We start from the raw sequence: 14,253 nt of genomic DNA, 5'->3' as shown, positions 1-14,253 counted from the left end.
GCGATCTGACGAGAGCAGGCACATTCAGCTTAGAATGGCCGGCGACAGCAGCTGCCTATTTTCTACCTTCTTTTACTATCTCATAGAGAAACTAACACAAATTTCAGGTTCAAAAAGATCAACGGAACTTGGGATTTCCAGCCAGTCTCTCATGCTGGTACTTGCCAAGCCTTAAGCTGCATTGCTGCAGTGATCTGACGAGAGCAGGCACATTCAGCTTCGAATGGCTGTTGACAGCAGCCGTTCAATTTGAACCTACTTTTACTATCTCATAGAGAAACTAACACAATTTGCATGTTCAAAAAGGTCAACGGAACTTGGGATTCCCAGGCAGTCTCCCTTTCTGGTACTAGCCAAGCCTTAAGCTGCATTGCTGCTGCGATCTGACGAGAGCAGGCACATTCAGCTTAGAATGTCCGTTGACAGCAGCAGTTCGATGTGAACCTTCTTTTACCATATTTGACAGAGAAACTAACACAATTTTCAGGTTCAAAAAGGTCAACGGAACTTGGGATTCCCAGCCAGTCTCCCATGCTGGTACTTGCCAAGCCTTTAGCTACATTGCTGCTGCGATCTGACGAGAGCAGGCACATTCAGCTTAGAATGGCCGATGACAGCAGCTGCCTAATTTCTACCTTCTTTTACTATCTCATAGAGAAACTAACACAGTTTTCAGGTTCAAAAAGGTCAACGGAACTTGGGATTCCCAGCCAGTCTCCCATGCTGGTACTTGCCAAGCCTTGAGCTGCATTGCTGCTGCGATCTGACGAGAGCAGGCACATTCAGCTTAGAATGGCCGGCGACAGCAGCTGCCTATTTTCTACCTTCTTTTACTATCTCATAGAGAAACTAACACAAATTTCAGGTTCAAAAAGATCAACGGAACTTGGGATTTCCAGCCAGTCTCCCATGCTGGTACTTGCCAAGCCTTAAGCTGCATTGCTGCAGTGATCTGACGAGAGCAGGCACATTCAGCTTCGAATGGCTGTTGACAGCAGCCGTTCAATTTGAACCTACTTTTACTATCTCATAGAGAAACTAACACAATTTTCAGGTTCAAAAAGGTCAACGGAACTTGGGATTCCCAGCCAGTCTCCCATGCTGGTACTTGCCAAGCCTTAAGCTGCATTGCTGCTGCGATCTGACGAGAGTAGGCACATTCAGCTTAGAATGGCCGTTGACTGCAGCTGTTCGATTTGAAATTTCTTTTACCATCTTTGACAGAGAAACTAACACAATTTTAAGGTTCAAAAAGGTCAATGGAACTTGGGATTTCCAGCCAGTCTCCCATGCTGGTACTTGCCAAGCCTTAAGCTGCATTGCTGCTGCGATCTGACGAGAGCAGGCACATTGAGCTTAGAATGGCCTTTGCCAGCAGCTTTTCAATTTGAACCTTCTTTTACCATCTTTGACAGAGAAACTAACACATTTTTCCGGTTCAAAAAGGTCAACGTAACTTGGGATTCCCAGCCAGTCTCCCATGCTGGTACTTGCCAAGCCTTAAGCTGCATTGCTGCTGCGATCTGACGAGAGCAGGCACATTCAGCTTAGAATGGCCATTGACAGCAGCTGTTCAATTTGAACCTACTTTTACTATCTCATAGAGAAACTAACACAATTTTCAGGTTCAAAAAGGTCAGCGGAACTTGGGATTCCCAGCCAGTCTGCCATGCTGGTACTTGCCAAGCCTTAAGCTGCATTGCTGATGCGATCTGACGAGAGCAGGCACATTCAGCTTAGAATGGTAGTTGACAGCAGCTGTTCCATTTGAACCTACTTTTACTATCTCATAGAGAAACTAACACAATTTGCAGGTTCAAAGAGGTCAACGGAAATTGGGATTCCCAGGCAGTCTCCCTTTCTGGTACTTGCCAAGCCTTGAGCTGCATTGCTGCTGCGATCTGACGAGAGCAGGCACATTCAGCTTAGAATGGCCGATGACAGCAGCTGCCTAATTTCTACCTTCTTTTACTATCTCATAGAGAAACTAACACAGTTTTCGGGTTCAAAAAGGTCAACGGAACTTGGGATTCCCAGCCAGTCTCCCATGCTGGTACTTGCCAAGCCTTGAGCTGCATTGCTGCTGCGATCTGATGAGAGCAGGCACATTCAGCTTAGAATGGCCAATGACAGCAGCTGCCTAATTTCTACCTTCTTTTATTATATCATAGAGAAACTAACACATTTTGCAGGTTCAAAAAGGTCAACGGAACTTGGGATTCCCAGGCAGTCTCCCTTTCTGGTACTAGCCAAGCCTTAAGCTGCATTGCTGCTGAGATCTGACGAGAGCAGGTACATTCAGCTTAGAATGTCCGTTGACAGCAGCTGTTCGATTTGAAAATTCTTTTACCATATTTGACAGAGAAACTAACACAATTTTCAGGTTCAAAAAGGTCAACGGAACTTGGGATTCCCAGCCAGTCTCCCATGCTGGTACTTGCCAAGCCTTGAGCTACATTGCTGCTGTGATCTGACGAGAGCAGGCACATTCAGCTTAGAATGGCCGATGACAGCAGCTGCCTAATTTCTACCTTCTTTTACTATCTCATAGAGAAACTAACAAAGTTTTCAGGATCAAAAAGGTCAACGGAACTTGGGATTCCCAGCCAGCCTCCCATGCTGGTACTTGCCAAGCCTTAAGCTGCATTGCTGATGCGATCTGACGAGAGCAGGCACATTCAGCTTAGAATGGTAGTTGACAGCACCTGTTCCATTTGAACCTACTTTTACTATCTCATAGAGAAACTAACACAATTTGCAGGTTCAAAGAGGTCAACGGAACTTGGGATTCCCAGGCAGTCTCCCTTTCTGGTACTTGCCAAGCCTTGAGCTGCATTGCTGCTGCGATCTGACGAGAGCAGGCACATTCAGCTTAGAATGGCCGATGACAGCAGCTGCCTAATTTCTACCTTTTTTTACTATCTCATAGAGAAACTAACACAGTTTTCGGGTTCAAAAAGGTCAACGGAACTTGGGATTCCCAGCCAGTCTCTCATGCTGGTACTTGCCAAGCCTTAAGCTGCATTGCTGCTGCGATCTGCCGAGAGCAGGCACATTCAGCTTTGAATAGCTGTTGACAGCAGCTGTTCAAATTGAACCTACTTTTACTATCTCATAGAGAAACTAACACAATTTTCAGGTCCCAAAAGGTCAACGGAACTTGGGATTCCCAGGCAGTCTCCCTTTCTGGTACTTGCCAAGCCTTAAGCTGCATTGCTGCTGCGATCTGACAAGAGCAGGCACATTCAGCTTAGCATGGCTGTTGACAGCGGCTGTTCAATTTGAACCTTCTTTTACCATCCTTGACAGAGAAACTAACACAATTTTCAGGTTCAAAAAGGTCAACGGAACTTGGGATTCCCAGCCAGTCTCCCATGCTGGTACTTGCCAAGCCTTGAGCTGCATTGCTGCTGCGATCTGACGAGAGCAGGCAAATTCAGCTTAGAACTGCCGGTGACAGCATCTGTTCAATTTGAACCTTCTATTACCATCTTTGACAGAGAAACTAACACAATTTTCAGGTTCAAAAAGGTCAACGGAACTTGGGATTCCCAGCCAGTCTCCCATGCTGGTACTTGCCAAGCCTTGAGCTGCATTGCTGCTGCGATCTGACGAGAGCAGGCACATTCAGCTTAGAATGGCCGATGACAGCAGCTGCCTAATTTCTACCTTCTTTTACTATCTCATAGAGAAACTAACAAAGTTTTCAGGTTCAAAAAGGTCAACGGAACTTGGGATTCCCAGCCAGTCTCCCATGCTGGTACTTGCCAAGCCTTAAGCTGCATTGCTGCTGCGATCTGACGAGAGCAGGCACATTCAGCTTAGAATGGCCGTTGACAGCAGCTGTTCGATTTAAAATTTATTTTACCATCTTTGACAGAGAAACTAACAAAATTTTCAGGTTCAAAAAGGTCAACAGAACTTGGGATTCCCAGCCAGTCTCCCATGCTGGTACTTGCCAAGCCTTAAGCTGCATTGCTGCTGCGATCTGACAAGAGCAGGCACATTCAGCTTAGAATGGCCGTTGCCAGGACCTGTTCGATTTGAACCTTCTTTTACCATTTTTGCCAGAGAAACTAACACAATTTTCAGGTTCAAAGAGGTCAACACAACTTGGGATTCCCAGCCAGTCTCCCATGCTGGTACTTGCCAAGCCTTAAGCTGCATTGCTGCTGCGATCTGACGAGAGCAGGCACATTCAGCTTAGAATGGCCATTGACAGCAGCTGTTCAATTTAAACCTACTTTTACTATCTCATAGAGAAACTAACACAATTTGCAGGTTCAAAAAGGTCAACGGAACTTGGGAGTCCCAGCCAGTCTCCCATGCTGGTACTTGCCAAGCCTTAAGCTGCATTGCTGCTGCGATCTGACGAGAGCAGGCACATTCAGCTTTGAATGGCTGTTGCCAGGACCTGTTCGATTTGAACCTTCTTTTACCATCTTTGACAGAGAAACTTACACATTTTTCCGGTTCAAAAAGGTCAACGGAACTTGGGATTCCCAGCCAGTCTCCCATGCTGGTACTTGCCAAGCCTTAAGCTGCATTGCTACTGCGATCTGCCGAGAGCAGGCACATTCAGCTTAGAATGGCCATTGAGAGCAGCTGTTCAATTTGAACCTACTTTTACTATCTCATAGAGAAACTAACACAATTTGCAGGTTCAAAGAGGTCAACGGAACTTGGGATTCCCAGGCAGTCTCCCTTTCTGGTACTTGCCAAGCCTTGAGCTGCATTGCTGCTGCGATCTGAAGAGCGCAGGCACATTCAGCTTAGAATGGCCGATGACAGCAGCTGCCTAATTTCTACCTTCTTTTACTATCTCATAGAGAAACTAACACAGTTTTCGGGTTCAAAAAGGTCAACAGAACTTGGGATTCCCAGCCAGTCTCCCATGCTGGTACTTGCCAAGCCTTAAGCTGCATTGCTGCTGCGATCTGACGAGAGCAGGCACATTCAGCTTAGAATGGCCGTTGCCAGGACCTGTTCGATTTGAACCTTCTTTTACCATTTTTGACAGAGAAACTAACACAATTTTCAGGTTCAAAAAGGTCAACAGAACTTGGGATTCCCAGCCAGTCTCCCATGCTGGTACATGCCAAGCCTTAAGCTGCATTGCTGCTGCGATCTGACGAGAGCAGGCACATTCAGCTTAGAATGGCCATTGACAGCAGCTGTTCAATTTGAACCTACTTTTACTATCTCATAGAGAAACTAACACAATTTGCAGGTTCAAAAAGGTCAACGGAACTTGGGATTCCCAGCCAGTCTCCCATGCTGGTACTTCCCAAGCCTTAAGCTGCATTGCTGCTGCGATCTACCGAGAGCAGGCACATTCAGCTTTGAATGGCTGTTGACAGCATCTGTTCGATTTGAACCTTCTTTTACCAACTTTGACAGAGAAACTAACACAATTTTAAGGTTCAAAAAGGTCAACGGAACTTGGGATTCCAAGCCAATCTCCCATGCTAGTACTTGCCAAGCCTTGCGCTGTATTGCTGCTGCGATCTGACAAGAGCAGGCACATTCAGCTTAGAATGGCCGATGACAGCAGCTGCCTAATTTCTACCTTCTTTTACTATCTCATAGAGAAACTAACAAAGTTTTCAGGTTCAAAAAGGTCAACAAAACTTGGGATTCCCAGCCAGTCTCCCATGCTGGTACTTGCCAAGCCTTAAGCTGCATTGCTGCTGCGATCTGATGAGAGCAGGCACATTCAGCTTAGAATGGCCGTTGACAGCAGCTGTTCAATTTGAAATTTCTTTTACCATCTTTGACAGAGAAACTAACACAATTTTAAGGTTCAAAAAGGTCAACGGAACTTGGGATTTCCAGCCAGTCTCCCATGCTGGTACTTGCCAAGCCTTAAGCTGCATTGCTGCTGCGATCTGACGAGAGCAGGCAAATTGAGCTTAGAATGGCCGTTGCCAGCAGCTGTTCGATTTGAACCTTCTTTTACCATCTTTGACAGAGAAACTTACACATTTTTCCGGTTCAAAAAGGTCAACGGAACTTGGGATTCCCAGCCAGTCTCCCATGCTGGTACTTGCCAAGCCTTAAGCTGCATTGCTGCTGCGATCTGCCGAGAGCAGGCACATTCAGCTTAGAATGGCCATTGAGAGCAGCTGTTCAATTTGAACCTACTTTTACTATCTCATAGAGAAACTAACACAATTTTCAGGTTCAAAAAGGTCAACGGAACTTGGGATTCCCAGCCAGTCTCCCATGCTGGTACTTGCCAAGCCTTGAGCTGCATTGCTGCTGCGATCTGATGAGAGCATGCACATTCAGCTTAGAATGGCCGATGACAGCAGCTGCCAAATTTCTACCTTCTTTTATTATCTCATAGAGAAACTAACACAGTTTTCAGGTTCAAAAAGGTCAACGGAACTTGGGATTCCCAGCCAGTCTCCCATGCTGGTACTTGCCAAGCCTTAAGCTGCATTGCTGCTGCGATCTGCCGAGAGCAGGCACATTCAGCTTTGAATGGCTGTTGACAGCAGCTGTTCAATTTGAACCTACTTTTACTATCTCATAGAGAAACTTACACAATTTGCATGTTCAAAAAGGTCAACGGAACTTGGGATTCCCAGGCAGTCTCCCTTTCTGGTACTTGCCAAGCCTTAAGCTGCATTGCTGCTGCGATCTGACAAGAGCAGGCACATTCAGCATAGAATGGCCGATGACAGCAGCTGCCTAATTTCTACCTTCTTTTACTATCTCATAGAGAAACTAACAAAGTTTTCAGGTTCAAAAAGGTCAACAAAACTTGGGATTCCCAGCCAGTCTCCCATGCTGGTACTTGCCAAGCCTTAAGCTGCATTGCTGCTGCGATCTGAAGAGAGCAGGCACATTCAGCTTAGAATGGCCGTTGACAGCAGCTGTTCGATTTGAAATTTCTTTTACCATCTTTGACAGAGAAACTAACACAATTTTAAGGTTCAAAAAGGTCAACGGAACTTGGGATTTCCAGCCAGTCTCCCATGCTGGTACTTGCCAAGCCTTAAGCTGCATTGCTACTGCGATCTGACGAGAGCAGGCACATTGAGCTTAGAATGGCCGTTGCCAGCAGCTGTTCGATTTGAAATTTCTTTTACCATCTTTGACAGAGAAACTAACACATTTTTCCGGTTCAAAAAGGTCAACGGAACTTGGGATTCCCAGCCAGTCTCCCATGCTGGTACTTGCCAAGCCTTAAGCTGCATTGCTGCTGCGATCTGCCGAGAGCAGGCACATTCAGCTTTGAATGGCTGTTGACAGCAGCTGTTCAATTTGAAAATACTTTTAGTATTTCGTAGAGAATCTAACACAATTTGCAGGTTCAAAATGGTCAATGGAACTTGGGATTCCCAGGCAGCCTCCCTTTCTGGTACTTGCCAAGCCTTAAGCTGCATTGCTTCTGCGATCTGACGAGAGCAGGCACATTCAGCTTAGAATGGCCGTTGACAGCATCTGTTCGATTTGAACCTTCTTTTACCAACTTTGACAGAGAAACTAACACAATTTTCAGGTTCAAAAAGGTCAACGGAACTTGGGATTCCCAGCCAGTCTCCCATGCTGGTACTTGCCGAGCCTTAAGCTGCATTGCTGCTGAGATCTGACGAGAGCAGGCACATTCAGTTTAGAATGGCCGTTGACAGCAGCTGTTCAATTTGAAATTTCTTTTACCATCTTTGACAGAGAAACTAACACAATTTTCAGGTTCAAAAAGGTCAACAGACCTTGGGATTCCCAGCCAGTCTCCCATGCTGGTACTTGCCAAGCCTTAAGCTGCATTGCTGCTGCGATCTGACGAGAGCAGGCACATTCAGCTTAGAATGGCCGTTGCCAGCAGCTGTTTGATTTGAACCTTCTTTTACCATCTTTGACAGAGAAACTAACACAATTTTCAGGTTCAAAAAGGTCAACAGATTTTGGGATTCCCAGCCAGTCTCCCATGCTGGTACTTGCCAAGCCTTGAGCTGCATTGCTGATGCGATCTGACGAGAGCAGGCACATTCAGCTTAGAATGGCCGATGACGGAAGCTGCCTAATTTCTACCTTCTTTTATTATCTCATAGAGAAACTAACACAGTTTTCAGGTTCAAACAGGTCAACGGAACTTGGGATTCCTAGCCACTCTCCCATGCTGGTACTTGCCAAGCCTTAAGCTGCATTGCTGCTGCGATCTGCCGAGAGCAGGCACATTCAATTTTGAATGGCTGTTGACAGCAGCTGTTCCATTTGAACCTACTTTTACTATCTCATAGAGAAACTAACACAATTTTCCGGTTCAAAAAAGTCAACGGAACTTGGGATTCCCAGCCAGTCTCCCATGCTGGTACTTGCCAAACCTTAAGCTGCATTACTGCTGCGATCTGATGAGAGCAGGCACATTCAGCTTAGAATGGCCGTTGTCAGCAGCTGTTCAATTTGAACCTTCTTGTACTATCTCATAGAGAAACTAAAACACTTTTCAGGTTCAAAAAGGTCAACGGAACTTGGGATTCCCAGCCAGTCTCCCATGCTGGTACTTGCCAAGCCTAAAGCTGCATTGCTTCTGCTATCTGATGAGAGCAGGCACATTCAGCTTAGAATGGCCATTGACAGCAGTTGTTCAATTTGGACCTTCTTTTACCATCTTTGACAAAGAAAGTAACACAATTTTCAGGTTCAAAAAGGTCATTGGAACTTGGGATTCCCAGCCAGTCTCCCATTCTGGTACTTGCCAAACCTTAGGCTGCATTGCTGCTGCGATCTGATGAGAGCAGGCACATTCAGCTTCGAATGGCTGCTGACAGCAGCTGTTAAATTTGTACTTACTTTTACTATCTCATAGAGAAACTAACACAATTTTCAGGTTCAAAAAGGTCAACGGAACTTGGGATTCCCAGCCAGTCTTTCATGCTGGTACTTGCCAAGCCTTAAGCTGCATTGCTGCTGCGATCTGACGAGAGCAGGCACCTTCAGCTTAGAATGGCAATGGACAGCAGCTGTTCAATTTGAACCTTCTTTTACCATCTTTGACAGAGAAACTAACACAATTTTCAGGTTCAAACAGGTCAACAGAACTTGGGATTCCCAGCCAGTCTCCCATGCTGGTACTTGCCAAGCCTTAAGCTGCATTGCTGCTGCGACCTGATGAGAGCAGGCACATTCAGCTTAGGATGGCCGTTGACAGAACCTTCTTTTACTATCTCATAAAGAAACTAAAACACTTTTCAGGTTCAAAAAGGTCAACGGAACTTGCGATTCCCAGCCAGTCTCCCATTCTGGTACTTGCCAAGCCTTAAGCTGCATTGCTGCTGCAATCTGACGATAGCAGGCACATTCAGCTTCGAATAGAGAAACTAACACAATTTTCAGGTTCACAAAGGTCAACGGAACTTGGGATTCCCAGCCAGTCTCCCATGCTGGTACTTGCCAAGCCTTAAGCTGCATTGCTGCTGCGATCTGACGAGAGCAGGCACATTCAGCTTAGAATTGCCGATGACAGCAGCTGCCTAATTTCTACCTTCTTTTACTATCTCATAGAGAAACTAACACAATTTTCAGGTTCAAAAAGGTCAACGGAACTTGGGATTCCCAGCCAGTCTCCCATGCTGGTACTTGCCAAGCCTTAAGCAGCATTGCTGCTGCGATCTGACGAGAGCAGGCACATTCAGCTTAGAATGGCCGTTGACAGCAGCTGTTCGATTTGATCCTTCTTTTACCATCTTTGACAGAGAAACTAACACAATTTTCAGGTTCAAAAAGGTGAACAGAACTTGGGATTCCCAGCCAGTCTCCCATGCTGGTGCTTGCCAAGCCTTACGCTGCATTGCTGCTGCGATATGACAAGAGCAGGCACATTCAGCTTAGAATGGCCGATGACAGCAGCTGTTCAATTTGAACCTTCTTTTACTATCTCATAGAGAAACTAACACAATTTTCAGGTTCAAAAAGGTCAACAGAACTTGGGATTCCCAGCCAATCTCCCATGCTGGTACTTGCCAAGCCTTAAGCTGCATTGCTGCTGCGATCTGAGGAGAGCAGGCACATTCAGCTTTGAATGGCCATTGACAGAAGCTGCTCAATTTGAAACTTCCTTTACCATCTTTGACAGCGAAACTAACACAATTTTCAGGTTCAAAAAGGTCAATGGAACTTGGGATTCCCAGCCAGTCTCCCATGCTGGTACTTGCCAAGCCTTAAGCTGCATTGCTGCTGCAATTTGACGAGAGCAGGCACATTCAGCTTCGAATGGCCGTTGACAGCAGCTGTTCAATTTCAACCTTCTTTTACTATCTCATAGAGAAACTAACACAATTTTCAGGTTCAAAAAGGTCAACGGAACTTGGGATTAACAGCCAGTCTCCCATGCTGGTACTTGCCAAACCTTAAGCTGCATTGCTGCTGCGATCTGATGAGAGCAGGCACATTCAGCTTAGAATGGCCGTTGACAGCAGCTGTTCAATTTGAACCTTCTTTTACTATCTCATAGAGAAACTAACACAATTTTCAGGTTCAAAAAGGTCAACGGAACTTGGGATTCCCAGCCAGTCTCCCATGCTGGTACTTGCCAAGCCTTAAGCTGCATTGCTGCTGCGACCTGATGAGAGCAGGCACATTCAGCTTAGAATGGCCGTTGACAGCAGCTTTTCAATTTGAACCTTCTTGTACTATCTCATAAAGAAACTAAAACACTTTTCAGGTTCAAAAAGGTCAACGGAACTTGTGAATCCCAGCCAGTCTCCCATTCTGGTACTTGCCAAGCCTTAAGCTGCATTGCTGCTGCAATCTGACGATATCAGGCACATTCAGCTTCGAATAGAGAAACTAACACAATTTTCAGGTTCAAAAAGGTCAACGGAACTTGGGATTCCCAGCCAGTCTCCCATGCTGGTACTTGCCAAGCCTTAAGCTGCATTGCTGCTGCGATCTGACGAGAGCAGGCACATTCAGCTTAGAATGGCCGTTGACAGCAGCTGTTCGATTTGATCCTTCTTTCATCATCTTTGACAGAGAAACTAACACAATTTTCAGGTTAAAAAAGGTCAACAGAACTTGGGATTCCCAGCCAGTCTCCCATGCTGGTCCTTGCCAAGCCTTAAGCAGCATTGCTGCTGCGATCTGACGAGAGCAGGCACATTCAGCTTAGAATGGCCGATGACAGCAGCTGTTCAATTTGAACCTTCTTTTACTATCTCATAGAGAAACTAACACAATTTTCAGGTTCAAAAAGGTTAACGGAACTTGGGATTCCCAGCCAGTCTCCCATGCTGGTACTTACCAAGCCTTAAGCTGCATTGCTGCTGCGATCTGACAAGAGCAGGCACATTCAGCTTAGAATGGCTGATGACAGCAGCTGTCTAATTTCTACCTTCTTTTACTATCTCATAGAGAAACTAACACAATTTTCAGGTTCAAAAAGGTCAATGGAACGTGGGATTTCCAGCCAGTCTCCCATGCTGGTACTTGCCAAGCCTTAAGCTGCATTGCTACTGCGATCTGACGAGAGCAGGCACATTCAGCTTAGAATGGCCATTGACAGAAGCTGCTCAATTTTAACCTTCCTTTACCATCTTTGACAGCGAAACTAACACAATTTTCAGGTTCAAAAAGGTCAATAGAACTTGGGATTCCCAGCCAGTCTCCCATGCTGGTACTTGCCAAGCCTTAAGCTGCATTGCTGCTGCAATTTGACGAGAGCAGGCACATTCAGCTTCGAATGGCCGTTGACAGCAGCTGTTCAATTTCAACCTTCTTTTACTATCTCATAGAGAAACTAACACAATTTTCAGGTTCAAAAAGGTCAACGGAACTTGGGAATCCCAGCCAGTCTCCCATGCTGGTACTTGCCAAGCCTTAAGCTGCATTACTGCTGCGATCTGACGAGAGCAGGCACATTCAGCTTAGAATGGCCATTGACAGCAGCTGTTCAATTTGAACCTTCTTTTACCATATTTGACAGAGAAACAAACACAATTTTCAGGTTCAAAAAGGGCAACGGAACTTGGGATTCCCAGCCAGTCTCCCATGCTGGTACTTGCCAAACCTAAAGCTGCATTGCTTCTGCTATTTGATGAGAGCAGGCACATTCAGCTTAGAACAGCCATTGACAGCAGTTGTTCAATTTGAACCTTCTTTTACCATCTTTGACAGAGAAACTAACACAATTTTCAGGTTCAAAAAGGTCATTGGAACTTGGGATTCCCAGCCAGTCTCCCATTCTGGTACTTGCCAAACCTTAGGCTGCATTGCTGCTGCGATCTGATGAGAGCAGGCACATTCAGCTTCGAATGGCTGCTGACAGCAGCTGTTAAATTTGAACTTACTTTTACTATCTCATAGAGAAACTAACACAATTTTCAGGTTCAAAAAGGTCAACGGAACTTGGGATTCCCAGCCAGTCTCCCATGCTGGTACTTGCCAAGCCTTAAGCTGCATTGCTGCTGCGATCTGACGAGAGCAGGCACATTCAGCTTAGAATGGCCATTGACTGAAGCTGTTCAATTTGAACCTTCTTTTACCATCTTTGACAGAGAAACTAACACAATTTTCAGGTTCAAAAAGGTCAACGGAACTTGGGATTCCAAGCCAGTTTCCCATGCTGGTGCTTGCCAAGCCTTAAGCTGCATTGCTTCTGCGATCTGACAAGAGCAGGCACATTCAGCTTAGAATGGCTGATGACAGCAGCTGGCTGATGACAGCAGCTGCCTAATTTCTACCTTCTTTTACTATCTCAAAGAGAAACTTACACAATTTTCAGGTTCAAAAAGGTCAACGGAACTTGGGATTCCAAGCCAGTCTCCCATGCTGGTGCTTGCCAAGCCTTAAGCTGCATTGCTTCTGCGATCTGACAAGAGCAGGCACATTCAGCTTAGAATGGCTGATGACAGCAGCTGGCTGATGACAGCAGCTGCCTAATTTCTACCTTCTTTTACTATCTCAAAGAGAAACTTACACAATTTTCAGGTTCAAAAAGGTCAACGGAACTTGGGATTCCAAGCCAGTCTCCCATGCTGGTGCTTGCCAAGCCTTAAGCTGCATTGCTTCTGCGATCTGACAAGAGCAGGCACATTCAGCTTAGAATGGCTGATGACAGCAGCTGCCTAATTTCTACCTTCTTTTACTATCTCATAGAGAAACTTACACAATTTTCAGGTTCAAAAAGGTCAACGGAACTTGGGATTCCCAGCCAGTCTCCCATGCTGGTGCTTGCCAAGCCTTAAGCTGCATTGCTTCTGCGATCTGACAAGAGCAGGCACATTCAGCTTAGAATGGCTGATGACAGCAGCTGCCTAATTTCTACCTTCTTTTACTATCTCATAGAGAAACTTACAAAATTTTCAGGTTCAAAATGGTCAACGGAACTTGGGATTCCCAGCCAGTCTCCCATGCTGGTACTTGCCAAGCCTTAAGCTGCATTGCTTCTGCGATCTGACAAGAGCAGGCACATTCAGCTTAGAATGGCTGATGACAGCAGCTGGCTGATGACAGCAGCTGCCTAATTTCTACCTTCTTTTACTATTTCAAAGAGAAACTTACACAATTTTCAGGTTCAAAAAGGTCAACGGAACTTGGGATTCCCAGCCAGTCTCCCATTCTGTTACTTGCCAAGCCTTAAACTGCATTGCTGCTGCGATCTGACGAGAGCAGGCACATTCAGCTTCGAATGGCTGTTGACAGCAGCTGGTCAATTTGAACCTACTTTTACTATCTCATAGAGAAACTAACACAATTTTCAGGTTCAAAAAGGTCAACGGAACTTGGGATTCCCAGCCAGTCTCCCATGCTGGTACTTGCCAAGCCTTAAGCAGCATTGCTGCTGCGATCTGACGAGAGCAGGCACATTCAGCTTAGAATGGCCGATGACAGCAGCTGCCTAATTTCTACCTTCTTTTACTATCTCATAGAGAAACTAACACAATTTTCAGGTTCAAAAAGGTCAACGGTACTTGGGATTCCCAGCCAGTCTCCCATGCTGGTACTTGCCAAGCCTTGAGCTGCATTGCTGCTGCGATCTGATGAGAGCAGGCATATTCAGCTTAGAATGGCCGTTGACAGCAGCTGTTCAATTTGTACCTTCTTTTACTATCTCATAGAGAAACTAACACAATTTTCAGGTTCAAAAAGTTCAACGGAACTTGGGATTCCCAGCCAGTCTCCCATGATCTGACGAGAGCAGGCACATTCAGCTTAGAACGGCCAGTGACAGCAGCTGTTCAATTTGAACCTTCTTTTACCAACTTTGACAGAGAAACTAACACATTTTTCAGGTTCAAAAAGGTC

The 14,253-nt window shown here is 45.6% G+C and overlaps 33 pseudogenes; all 33 read right to left on the bottom strand.

Moving 5' to 3' along the window:
* Positions 1–305: 305 nt before the first annotated feature.
* On the bottom strand, positions 306–424 carry LOC140099190 (5S ribosomal RNA; annotated as a pseudogene).
* A 72-nt stretch (positions 425–496) lies between these two features.
* Positions 497–615, bottom strand: LOC140096270 (5S ribosomal RNA; annotated as a pseudogene).
* Positions 616–685: 70 nt separating this feature from the next.
* Positions 686–804, bottom strand: LOC140096239 (5S ribosomal RNA; annotated as a pseudogene).
* Positions 805–1,063: 259 nt separating this feature from the next.
* Positions 1,064–1,182, bottom strand: LOC140092076 (5S ribosomal RNA; annotated as a pseudogene).
* A 263-nt stretch (positions 1,183–1,445) lies between these two features.
* Positions 1,446–1,564, bottom strand: LOC140093722 (5S ribosomal RNA; annotated as a pseudogene).
* A 259-nt stretch (positions 1,565–1,823) lies between these two features.
* Positions 1,824–1,942, bottom strand: LOC140098281 (5S ribosomal RNA; annotated as a pseudogene).
* A 70-nt stretch (positions 1,943–2,012) lies between these two features.
* On the bottom strand, positions 2,013–2,131 carry LOC140089715 (5S ribosomal RNA; annotated as a pseudogene).
* Positions 2,132–2,201: 70 nt separating this feature from the next.
* Positions 2,202–2,320, bottom strand: LOC140086875 (5S ribosomal RNA; annotated as a pseudogene).
* A 450-nt stretch (positions 2,321–2,770) lies between these two features.
* Positions 2,771–2,889, bottom strand: LOC140086372 (5S ribosomal RNA; annotated as a pseudogene).
* A 259-nt stretch (positions 2,890–3,148) lies between these two features.
* Positions 3,149–3,267, bottom strand: LOC140096418 (5S ribosomal RNA; annotated as a pseudogene).
* A 263-nt stretch (positions 3,268–3,530) lies between these two features.
* On the bottom strand, positions 3,531–3,649 carry LOC140088571 (5S ribosomal RNA; annotated as a pseudogene).
* Positions 3,650–3,719: 70 nt separating this feature from the next.
* Positions 3,720–3,838, bottom strand: LOC140078308 (5S ribosomal RNA; annotated as a pseudogene).
* Positions 3,839–3,910: 72 nt separating this feature from the next.
* On the bottom strand, positions 3,911–4,029 carry LOC140096987 (5S ribosomal RNA; annotated as a pseudogene).
* Positions 4,030–4,101: 72 nt separating this feature from the next.
* LOC140094667 (5S ribosomal RNA) lies at positions 4,102–4,220 on the bottom strand (annotated as a pseudogene).
* Positions 4,221–4,859: 639 nt separating this feature from the next.
* On the bottom strand, positions 4,860–4,978 carry LOC140088158 (5S ribosomal RNA; annotated as a pseudogene).
* A 72-nt stretch (positions 4,979–5,050) lies between these two features.
* On the bottom strand, positions 5,051–5,169 carry LOC140090724 (5S ribosomal RNA; annotated as a pseudogene).
* A 450-nt stretch (positions 5,170–5,619) lies between these two features.
* Positions 5,620–5,738, bottom strand: LOC140082930 (5S ribosomal RNA; annotated as a pseudogene).
* A 452-nt stretch (positions 5,739–6,190) lies between these two features.
* LOC140095618 (5S ribosomal RNA) lies at positions 6,191–6,309 on the bottom strand (annotated as a pseudogene).
* A 448-nt stretch (positions 6,310–6,757) lies between these two features.
* Positions 6,758–6,876, bottom strand: LOC140090215 (5S ribosomal RNA; annotated as a pseudogene).
* Positions 6,877–7,328: 452 nt separating this feature from the next.
* On the bottom strand, positions 7,329–7,447 carry LOC140089177 (5S ribosomal RNA; annotated as a pseudogene).
* A 72-nt stretch (positions 7,448–7,519) lies between these two features.
* Positions 7,520–7,638, bottom strand: LOC140096550 (5S ribosomal RNA; annotated as a pseudogene).
* Positions 7,639–7,710: 72 nt separating this feature from the next.
* Positions 7,711–7,829, bottom strand: LOC140095376 (5S ribosomal RNA; annotated as a pseudogene).
* Positions 7,830–8,279: 450 nt separating this feature from the next.
* On the bottom strand, positions 8,280–8,398 carry LOC140089312 (5S ribosomal RNA; annotated as a pseudogene).
* A 70-nt stretch (positions 8,399–8,468) lies between these two features.
* Positions 8,469–8,587, bottom strand: LOC140084873 (5S ribosomal RNA; annotated as a pseudogene).
* Positions 8,588–9,039: 452 nt separating this feature from the next.
* LOC140085596 (5S ribosomal RNA) lies at positions 9,040–9,158 on the bottom strand (annotated as a pseudogene).
* A 196-nt stretch (positions 9,159–9,354) lies between these two features.
* On the bottom strand, positions 9,355–9,473 carry LOC140092257 (5S ribosomal RNA; annotated as a pseudogene).
* A 70-nt stretch (positions 9,474–9,543) lies between these two features.
* On the bottom strand, positions 9,544–9,662 carry LOC140085867 (5S ribosomal RNA; annotated as a pseudogene).
* An 830-nt stretch (positions 9,663–10,492) lies between these two features.
* LOC140082915 (5S ribosomal RNA) lies at positions 10,493–10,611 on the bottom strand (annotated as a pseudogene).
* A 211-nt stretch (positions 10,612–10,822) lies between these two features.
* On the bottom strand, positions 10,823–10,941 carry LOC140078307 (5S ribosomal RNA; annotated as a pseudogene).
* An 830-nt stretch (positions 10,942–11,771) lies between these two features.
* Positions 11,772–11,890, bottom strand: LOC140094076 (5S ribosomal RNA; annotated as a pseudogene).
* Positions 11,891–12,342: 452 nt separating this feature from the next.
* On the bottom strand, positions 12,343–12,461 carry LOC140082884 (5S ribosomal RNA; annotated as a pseudogene).
* A 1,257-nt stretch (positions 12,462–13,718) lies between these two features.
* Positions 13,719–13,837, bottom strand: LOC140094113 (5S ribosomal RNA; annotated as a pseudogene).
* Positions 13,838–13,907: 70 nt separating this feature from the next.
* Positions 13,908–14,026, bottom strand: LOC140084996 (5S ribosomal RNA; annotated as a pseudogene).
* Between the last annotated feature and the right edge of the window lie 227 nt (positions 14,027–14,253).

The sequence above is a fragment of the Engystomops pustulosus genome, chromosome 9 (genome assembly GCF_040894005.1).
Source record: "Engystomops pustulosus chromosome 9, aEngPut4.maternal, whole genome shotgun sequence".
Classification (NCBI taxonomy): Eukaryota; Metazoa; Chordata; class Amphibia; order Anura; family Leptodactylidae; genus Engystomops; species Engystomops pustulosus.
The sequence above is the reverse complement of the archived record's forward strand: the minus strand, read 5'-3'. Positions and strand labels throughout refer to the sequence as shown.